This window comes from Pseudochaenichthys georgianus, chromosome 8, assembly GCF_902827115.2.
Source record: "Pseudochaenichthys georgianus chromosome 8, fPseGeo1.2, whole genome shotgun sequence".
Classification (NCBI taxonomy): domain Eukaryota; kingdom Metazoa; phylum Chordata; class Actinopteri; order Perciformes; family Channichthyidae; genus Pseudochaenichthys; species Pseudochaenichthys georgianus.
In genome coordinates this window covers 34,935,863-34,946,827 of record NC_047510.2, presented here as the reverse complement: position 1 = coordinate 34,946,827, position 10,965 = coordinate 34,935,863, and the positions used below count along the sequence as shown (strand labels likewise).

The 10,965-nt window shown below is 43.0% G+C and overlaps 1 protein-coding gene across 1 annotated transcript in view; it reads left to right on the top strand.

Moving 5' to 3' along the window:
• Positions 1-10,631: 10,631 nt before the first annotated feature.
• LOC117450519 (volume-regulated anion channel subunit LRRC8D) overlaps positions 10,632-10,965 on the top strand; it is a 25,928-nt gene continuing 25,594 nt past the window's right edge. Inside the window, exon 1 of the mRNA XM_034088330.2 lies at positions 10,632-10,739. The gene's annotated coding sequence lies outside the window, so the exon portion shown is untranslated. The remainder of the gene's footprint in view (positions 10,740-10,965) is intronic.

Sequence of the window (10,965 nt, the reverse complement as noted above, 5' to 3'; positions counted from 1 at the left end):
TTCAGAAACACTTGTTATATTCCATGGAATGCTCTTAACATCCCGATAGCAATGAATAAATTACCGTACTTTTCGGACTATAAGCCGCGACTTTTTCCCCCATTTTGTTTGGACAGCTACCGGCCACTAGGGGACAGTGTTGGGTGTAACGCGTTACAAAAGTAACGGAGTTACAGTAATATATTACTTTTTGCTGTAACGAAGTAATGTAACGCATTACTAATGAAATGTGGGTAATATATTACCCGTTACAATGCTCAGTAACGCAGTTACAACACATTTTAACCCGAAATTAAATGGTGTTTTGTTTTGTAACAATGTACTAACATAGCGAGACATTCCGACACCAGACAAATTGTGCGGGTAGATTAGTAAACCTGGTGTTTACTCTTCAGGCTTCGCGCCGGGATCTTCGGGGCAGTTGAATGTTCAAAAAAGAGAACGGAGCGAAAAATACCAACAACAAATTGTGTCAGGTGCGCGTGACCTGCTCCGCTGCGCGTGCATCATTTCCAAAGTGCTTCCACAGCAGTGACACACATCTGTGGATAATCATTTATACGAAAATGGTTAAAGCAAGCATCACTAAACGCCAGCAACACTGCATCTACTGCAGACCGTAGCAACAGGTCGGATGGAGACATCACGTTACCCTCCGCTGTGTACACTAGCTTACTCCCGCCTGACTCGCCGCCCTCAACCCCGGAGCAGCACTCTTCATCGCCCGAAACACCGCCGCCCCTCTGCGGCCCGCAGGTGCCAGCCAGGATACCACGGCAAAACAGAGCCTGCCCAGGTAGATCTAAAAAAGTACCCGCCTGTACAGTGGGGTTAGGCGGTCATTTTGCAGCTCGTGGTATACAAATAGACAAGGGCTAGAATATGTGAAAATAGTGCCATATTCTGCCATGCCTGTAGAAATGTTGGGTCAAAAATAATGCACACAATAGCACAGATGCCTTCACCACGAATGGCTACAAAAATATCTCATATCCCAAGCTTATCAACAAGCTAATGTTGCAGCTGAAATGATCTCCAGGTCACAAAGTCAACCTGATGATGTGATACCAGTTCTCAAGCACAGTAAATGTTCTCTTCCCAGAGTATATGATGGGACCAAGGTGATGTTTAGTAAGTTTTAATAATACTTTTGCTTTTCAATGTTTGCCATTTCAAACCATGAGCTGGTTCAAATAATATTTGCCTTGATTTACAATATGTTCTCATTTGTTTTATCAGTACAGCTTTGAAGCTTTTGTGCTTTTCTTTGTCATAGTCCATTTTGGACTATATGAAATATTTCAGGATTGCACTTTTAACTCACTTGAAATGTTCTCACTTGCTTGGTTTCAAAACATAACAAATGCCATAATCTGTTCATTGGGACCATCAATGCTATTTCTCATTGCTGTTGCCGGCCACTATTGCTCATGTAAACCTACTACTGCTGCGCCCCCTGTAACCTCAGAGGCACCCTGAGTCATTTTGTTCTGGAGCCGGGCCTGCACACGGCCACATGCTAAACACACTACAGAGCCCATTCCGTGTCCTGTTAGTGTTTACTTACTTAATACAAGTTGTCAGTAGCCTTAAGGGCCTACACAGTTGTTATGCTATACCACATTGCCCTTCACTGGATGTATAATGAGCTGCACTAAACTACATTTCAGCATTTAAAATACCTAGCCATTCTTTTGCGGTTATTTTGGTGAAAGTAACTAAAAAGTAACTAAAGTAGTGTAACTCATTACATTTCAGAGACAGTAATTTTGTAATGTAACTTATTACTTTCAAAAGAGAGTAATAAGTAATATGTAATATATTACTTTTTGGAAGTAACTTGCCCAACACTGCTAGGGGACTTCCTACATCTATGGATTTTACAGGTAAAATTAACCACCTTTAACACTATGGGCTCTATGACCGGTCCGCGCCCGCCACCTTTAAGCGGCGGGCTCCAGCAGGAAAAGCTGGAGGCCGGAAAAGAGTGAGACAGGTAGCGCGCCAAAGTGAAAGTGGAACCGAGAGACAGAACGAGAGCAAGACAGACGGACAATTTAACTGCTGGGGCTTATATGCAGGTGCGCTTTATAGTCCGGAAAGTACGGTAAATGCTTTGACAATAAATACATAAAAAAATGTCATCTGTGGAAGCCGTAGCGCTGTAAAAAGCACGACCAATCATCTGAGCCGGCTAAAGTAACTGGATGGCCTACCTGCCTGTCAGCCTTCCATCGGGGCACAAACTGATCTCGTGCCCTCATTGGTCATGTGCGCGTTTGTGTGTTGGAGGAGGGGCTCTGTGAGGAAGTCTGAAGGCAGATTTTTTCCGGTTGTGTACTTTCAAGTGCTGGAACTTTAATTCTATGTATAACCTGAATTTTCCTAGGGGGATTAACAAAGGTTCATCTTCTTCTTCTATATATGCAAGATAGATGCCTTTTAAATTGAGATTTGTTATCATCGAATGTGTTTGATGTAACATATGTTAGCTAATAAATAATAATAATAATAATAATAATACATTTATTTTGGGGGGCGCCTTTCATAACACCCAAGGACACCTTACAGCAGGGGTGTCAAACTCAAGGCCCGGGGGCCAAATCCGGCCCGCGACTTCACTTTCTGTGGCCCCACAAGAGCTTGCAAAGAATATAATATGTTTACATGCTACTTTACAGAAGCACGTTGCTCATAAACTACATGTCCCACAATGCATCTCAAATTTGACTTTCTCAGAATTTGACTTTTTTTGTCAAAAATAGATTTTGTTTTCAAAATGTTACTTTTTTGTTTTGTTTTTCCAGAATGTGGCTTTTCTTTTAAAAGCATATTGTGACATTCTCACTGAAGAGACGTGCAATTATTTGCCCTAGACTTCTGCTTTCAGACGTAGTTAATTATCAAGTTATTACCCTATCCGATAATAATCCAATGCAGAGGCAACTATGTAATATAACACATTATTTTATATATATTATATATTTATATATGTCTTTTTATATAGTCTTAAAGTTACAACCGGCCCTTTGAGCGCAGCCATAATGCTGATGTGGCCCGCGATGAAATTTAGTTTGACACCCCTGCCTTACAGGGTTACAGATTTACAATTTACATTTCCAATTTTACCTTACAAATTAAAACAGTGGATTTAGTGAAGTATCAGCCGGGGTAAGACAAGACAAACAACAGGAACTACAAAAGGACACAAAGGACACAGGGTACAGATTATAAAGAAAATGTTTGATTTAATGCTTTGAATATTAACAAAGCTCATATTAATTCCAATCCCCTTATCATCAGACATTGTTTTTTATTAAGCTTCCATCTCCAAATGTAATTAAGGTTAAAGACATTTGCCATATGATGTGCAGAGGTCTGAGGCAAGCTTGGAAGTGTGCGTCCTGTCATCTTCCTCCAGAGACCCACCCATTCCTGTGTGTCCTCCGTGGTGCACACTGGTTTTTGGTCCATTACTTTTAGGTTTAGGCTGCCACAGCATTAAGTCCAAGTGTGCTCCACAGAGGACGTCCTGGGCTGTTCAATGTGTGGGGGTGCGGTTTTGAAAAAGATAATTTCATGGTATTTCAAAATGGCGTCCATCAACACAAGCACTATTTATAGAAAGAGAAATGGTAAGTTTGTAATTTTGTAATTACCAGTGTTGTGAGTTCAATATTTTTAATTCATTATAGTAAGGGAACATCTTAGGAGTTAGTGTAGTGAGTTTTCAGAGCAGTGTAATAATTATTTGATCTAAAACTAAATGTGTTAATGAATGTCTTCTGAGGAGGACATGGGGGCCATTTTACACGACACAAATGGAGGCAGCTCACTAACCGAGGCAGAGAGAAATCTGAACAGGATCATTGAGGGAGACTCAGACATAGACCTGTGAGATGATGAGGATCCACACACAGGCAGTGATTGATGAAGAGGATGAGGTTGACAACTCAGAGGAGGAGGCATTGACTGAGGAAGAGCAGGAGACAGTTACGGCCCGTCTACACGACAGCGTGAAAAACTCCAATCTGCCCATTCACTTTCAAATAAAAACACACGTCTCACACGTCTCCGGCGTCTCCACACACTCCACACACTCCGGCGAGTAGCCAGCGCCAGCCAATCAAATCCCGTTTCGGAAAATCTGACAGCTGAAGCCGTAGCCAATCAAACCGCGTCTAAGCTGGGAGAGATATCCCGCCGTTCATTTCTATATTTCAAAAAAAGATGGAGGAGAAACTAACTATCGCCGTAGCAATCACCCGGTTTTGTATGACCAGACCCTCTTCACCTACCGGGATACAAACCGGAGGAACCAGGCATGGAGGGAGGTGGCAGAGACAGTGGGGGAAACTGGTAGGTTTTCGCCTGTTTGGGGAGTTTATATATATATTGCTCCCATAAAATCCCCGGGGGTTTTTGCTTTGTATGTCGGGGGCGGGAGATTCATGTGATTGCTTGTTGGTCGCGTTGCTTGAATAAACTCCCCAAGCTACAGACACGCCTAGCTCCAAGCTTCTTTTGAAGCTGTAGTGTGGACGCTCAGTTACAGAAAAAAGGCCTGTCGTCCGCTATGGGCCAAAACTAACACGTATGTTTCTGTAGGGTTCATGGCAGCCGGATGCCGTGGGAGCACATACATCAAGTGCCTCGAGTGTCAGATGTATCTCTGCATTTCAAAAAAGGATGGAGTACTACAGATGAGGACTCAGCATGTGTTGCATTGAGTTGTTGTTCTCTAATGTTGTCTAAATGTACTTGTAAGTTAATGTTGTTTGTGTACTACAAAGGACACACAATCAAACAAAAATAAAAAATGTTTTTTTAGTTTGTGTTAGTCATTATGTTTATCCCACCCTAAAGTGTGATAAAAAAAAAAGGACATTTGAAACCTTTTTCTTTCTGGGTCTCGAGGACAACACAACCCCACCCAACACAACCGAGCTATGGTCTCAGTGGTGTTAGTGAATGTGTGGATATATGATACGGAGGTGTGAAGCCACAGGCCTTCTCAAAGCAGAACTCTGAAAGCTAGGGTGTTGTTGGGATATCCGCCCCTAATGTAATGCTGGGCTTGCCACATCACAGCCCGCATGTCCCGGAAAGAGATGCAGAAAGCTCGACCAGTTTCACTGAGACCTCATAGACATGATTGAAAACCTGTTTGTTAATTTACTTGCAGAGAGTTTGAAGAACATCTTGATTCCACTTTCATTTCTGGCTGCTAACTAAAGAACTATAGTGGCGATAAGCTTCGATTTAACTCATGAAACAACAACTGTAAAACAATTAAACAATTGACATGTATTGTGTTGGTTAGTAAGATTATAGGTAGGTAGATTATATAGTCACCACCGCTAAGCTAAAGGCGGCTAATGTTGGGCTATAAAGGAACTACAGCACAAAGGTACAAATAAACAGAACAACACGAAGCCTGGTTAGTGTTGCCTGACTTTATAAAGTGTGTGGTTGTGTTCTAGTCCCTTTGCTCAGCACTACTGCTTGTTACATCTTTTATTTGCCGTCCTCGCCTTTAACTGTTAGCTCAGGTTAATCTCGCCCCCCTCCGACGTAAGCGTGACGTATGCGGTTCTTGCTTCTAGACCGACAATTTTTTGGTGCTTGAGACGAACCCGGATTCCTGTGTGAACATGATATACGGTGCTTTTCAGGCTCTAGCTCCGAACCGGCCCTGGAACCGCGTTGGTGTGAAAGCCCCATCTGTGGCAGCCCCAAAGCACTGGAACTCCCTCCCCCAAGACCTCCGTGACTCTAAGGCCCCGTCCACACGGAGACGAAAACGAACCGAAGACGTTTTCAAAAAAGTATTCCGTCCACACGGAATCGGCTCAAGAAACGCTGGAGACGCTGGAGTACATATGCCGGGCCTATAAGTGGCGCTGTACTTCCGCCACAAAATACACCAAAAGCAGCGAATAAGACCGATGACGATTATTATTATTATATTATATTATTATAGTTGCTGATGGTTGTGGTAGAGGAGCTGTAGATTTTGCACTAAAATCTGTATCATGGCCAGTAGCGTCTGGAGCACGAACGCAACCCTGTGATCCGCCGTTGTTGTTGTTGTTGCATCAGCAAGGGTGACGCGGGGGTGAGCAGGAGAGGCGGGGCTATGGCCATCATAATCGTTTTCAGGAAATGATCGTATAGGTCGTACACACGGAGCCGCAAGCATTTCGCCTCCAGACCTACCCACTTTGGGAGCCGTTATCAAAGTGTATCGGGCTCTGAATCCGCGGCTCCGTTTCAGCCTCGTGTGGACGAAGCGTTTATACGATAGAGACCGTTAGCGGATACAACTGATATCGTCTCCGTGTGGCCTAAGTCCCTCACCCTGTTCCAGTCCCGCCTCAAGACCCATCTCTTCTCATCAGTGCACTCATAGCCCCCCCCCCCATCGATCCCTGTCTGTCGTTCGTCTTCGTCGACATCTTGCACCACTCCATCCATCCATCTTCTCCCGCTTATCCGTGGTCGGGTCTCGGGGTATCAGTTCCAGCAGAGAGCCCCAAACGTTCCTTTCCCATCAACCAGCTCTGACTGGGGGGTCCCAAGGCGCTCCCAGGCCAGAGAAGAGATATAATCCCTCCACCTGGTCCTAGGTCTACCCCTTGGTCTCCTCCCAGCTGGACGTGCCTGGAACACCTCCTAGGGAGGCGCCCAGGTGGCATCCTAACTAGGTGCCAGAACCACCTCAACTGGCTCCTTTCGACGCGAAGGAGGAGCGGCTCAACTCCGAGTCCCTCCCTGATGACCGAACTTCTCACCTTATCCCTAAGGGAGACGCCAGCCACCCGGCGGAGAAAACCCATCTCGGCCGCTTGTATCCGCGATCTCGTTCTTTCGGTCATGACCCATCCTTCATGACCGTAGGTGAGGGTAGGAACGAACACGGCCCGGTAGACAGAGAGCTTTGCCTTCTGGCTCAGCTCCCTTTTCGTCTCAACGGTGCGGTAAAGCGACTGCAGTACCGCTCCCGCTGCTCCGACTCTCCGGCCCATCTCACGCTCCATTGTTCCCTCACTCGAGAACAAGACCCCGAGATACTTGAACTCCTTCACTTGGGGTAACGACTCATTCCCTACTTGGAGTGGACAGTCCATCGGTTTCCTGCTGAGAACCATGGCCTCAGATTTGAAGGTGCTGATCCTCATCCCAGCCGCTTCGCACTCGGTGTGCACCGCTCGCTCTATGAGGAATAGTGGAGATTTTTGGGTGTTTTTATTCATTTTAGATTTAAATTCTACAACGCCTTTTCTAAATGTTTTGATTGTATTGACATTTAATTCAATATCTTTTCCAATGCACAACTTTTATTTGCAGCAGAGTAATTTTACGGTGTGGTTTCAGTGCTTTAACTTCAGCGAAGGATCTGACTATTGCTTCCAAGATAATTGGGATTATTCACGTAGGTTTCTAGTCTCGAAGAAGCAGTGATTACGGTAAAGTGAATATAAATACGGGCTTGACTTTGTAGCAGACTTGACTTTGTAGCAGACTTGGCTTTGTAGCAGATGTAGAAAGTGAGTTATCTAATGTCTCAAAGCGACTTCTTCACACTTCATATGTGGCAACAGTAAATGCAAATCTCTCACACACTACCGTTTGCCACTGCTGCAAACACACCACTTTTTCTTTCTTTGCACACACACTCATCTTCACACTTGCACACACACACACACACACACACACACACACACACACACACACACACCAGCTGTGTACAGTGGATCAGGCTGTGGTTCACTGTCAGTTTGAGTCTCTGCTCCAGATTCTTCCTGGCACAAAGGAAAGCACAACTAGTTAGATATGACCCTCCGGTGCGTTGACGAACACACACACACACACACACACACACACACACACACACACACACACACACACACACACACACACACACACACACACACACACACACACACACACACACACACACACACACACACACACACACACACACACACACACACACACACACACACACACACATTTTATGTAATGTTACTTCATGTAATGATTAATGTTATTATTTTGAAGTCAAGTCTCTCTAACAAGCCTGATAACCCCAAAACCCAAGCATGGACTTGGGTCATGAACTAATTAGCAGTAGCAACAAAGTAGTTTTGTTTTATTCGTCTATATTTATATTTATTTATTTATATTTATACTCTGGTAAAAAGGATTCTACAATCTGTGCCATCGTGTATGTCTCGTCCTTAATATTTCTCTTTATACTATGTCTCGTTTGCCAGGTCTGTATTGATTAATAAAAGAAAACTGAATCCTTCTCTCTTCTGTAGCACTGATAAATACATTATTTATTTTAAGATAATGTACTTGAAGTATCCTTGTTGGTTTGAATGTCTCTCCTCTTCAGAATCAGAATCAGAATATTCTCATTGTAAGTCACTTTGGATAAAAGAGTCAGCCAAGCGAAAGAGAGGTACATTGATGCTACGCTAACATCACAACAGTCAGTTGCTGCGGCTGTGATGTTTCAGTTAGTTGAAATTCATTGTCGTGAAACCGAGTACCTTCAGCAGCCCCTGCTGGTACAACGATGTAAATATAATATACACATATCATCATTTGTATCACACAGGAAGTGTTTTCATGTGTTAGGGAGGCGTGTGGTGCAGTGGGTTGTCCGTAGGTGTTGGGGTCAGGGGGTCACAGGTTCAAACCCCAGCATGTCGTTGTGTCCCTGTGGGGATTGTCCACAGTATGTTAGTCGCTTTGGATAAAAGCGCCTAACAAGTATCATGTAATGTCCAGGTGTGCATTTCAGTTATTCTGAAGCACTCTTTCAGAAACCAGTCCATACAAAGTTATTCTTTCTATGGACTTAGTTTGTCCAGAAATATCCTTTTTCTCAAAACACTACTTATTTTTACATTCACCACGATCACATTGAGATCAAAGCTGATTCCACACAGTGGTATATATCAAGGGGTACAACATAATTACTCTGTAGCGATGTTAGTTTGACGATAAAGAACCTTGAACCTTGCTTCATTCACAACTGCATGTTTCTGATATTAAGCGTTGGTGTTAAGTAAGCACATTTACTCAAGTACTGTACTTAAGTACCATTTTTAGATACTTGTACTTTACTTGAGGATTGCTATGCTACTCTGTACTTCTACTCTACTACAAGTCAGAGGTAAATGGTGTACTTTTACTCCACTACATGTATTTAATCCCTTTAGTTACTTCTCAGATCTGGATGAATGATGTGAAATCTAATCAAGTGTTGAATCAGACTTTAGTTCCACCTGGAGTAAATCCACCAGCTACCCTGCAGTCTACAAAGTACTTCAGACTAGCTGCACCTCCACCAGCTACCCTGCAGTCTACAAAGTACTTCAGACTAGCTGCACCTTCACCAGCTACCCTGCAGTCTACAAAGTACTTCAGACTAGCTGCACCTCCACCAGCTACCCTGCAGTCTACAAAGTACTTCAGACTAGCTGCACCTCCACCAGCTACCCTGCAGTCTACAAAGTACTTTAGACTAGCTGCACCTTCACCAGCTTTGAGAACACTTTCATGATCAATCATTATAAAACACATCATATATATTATTCTGGAATGGACCACAACGACTACTTTTACTGTCTTTCACTATATTCTGATGAGAATACTTTTCTACTTTCACTCGAGGAACATTTTGAATGCAGGACTTTTAGTGTAACAGAGTATTCCTACACTCTGGTACTTCTACTTTTACTCAAGTACAAGATCTGAGTACTTCTACTTGTACTCAAGTACAAGATCTGAGTACTTCTACTTTTACTCAATACAAGATCTGAGTACTTCTACCTTTACTCAAGTACAAGATCTGAGTACTTCTACTTTTACTCAAGTACGAGACCTGAGTACTTCTACTTTAACTCAAGTACGAGATCTGAGTACTTCTACTTTTACTCAAGTACAAGATCCAAGTACTTCTACTTTTACTCAAGTACGACACCTGAGTACTTCTACTTTTACTCAAGTACGAGACCTGAGTACTTCTACTTTAACTCAAGTACAAGACCTGAGTACTTCTACTTTTACTCAAGTACAAGATCCGAGTACTTCTACTTTTACTCAAGTACGAGACCTGAGTACTTCTACTTTACTCAAGTACGAGACCTGAGTACTTCTACTTTTACTCAAGTACAGGACCTGAGTACTTCTACTTTTACTCAAGTACAAGATCCGAGTACTTCTACTTTTACTCAAGTAGAAGACCTGAGTACTTCTACTTTAACTCAAGTAGAAGACCTGAGTACTTCTACTTTACTCAAGTACGAGACCTGAGTACTTCTACTTTACTCAAGTACGAGACCTGAGTACTTCTACTTTAACTCAAGTACGAGACCTGAGTACTTCTACTTTAACTCAAGTACAAGCCCTGAGTACTTCTAACACCTCTGATATCAAGTACTCGTTGTGGCTGTGAACTGTTGATCAGATATTTCTCCAACGTGTTCCTCAGAGTCTGAAGGAGTTAAAGTTGAAAGCCCCCCCTCCCCCTTCTTGAAGAGCTGAATCAGATTCTTTACCCCCACATCCCTCGCCGCCATGGTAACGTTTGAAAAGCTGTGTTCGAGGAGGAGTTTGTTGTACGTTTCTGGAGTTTTTCACGAGAGAACCAGACAGCGCCGGTATGAGAGCTTCTGAGAGCTGGTCAGAGGAGAGAGGGAGGGAGAAAGTCGTTTACGCAGGTAGGTGAAATCTCATGAACAACATAAAGTGTTTCGTTTGCATTTGTATTTTCACCAGGTAGCAGACTTTAGAAGTGTTGCCTACCAGGGACACACGTTTTAGGCTTCTTTTTGTATTAGAAGATTTTATATATATTATTTTATCACATTATTACTTTCATTATATTATTATTATTTCTTATTATTATTTTTAATATTATTATTTTACTATTATTATTATTTTACT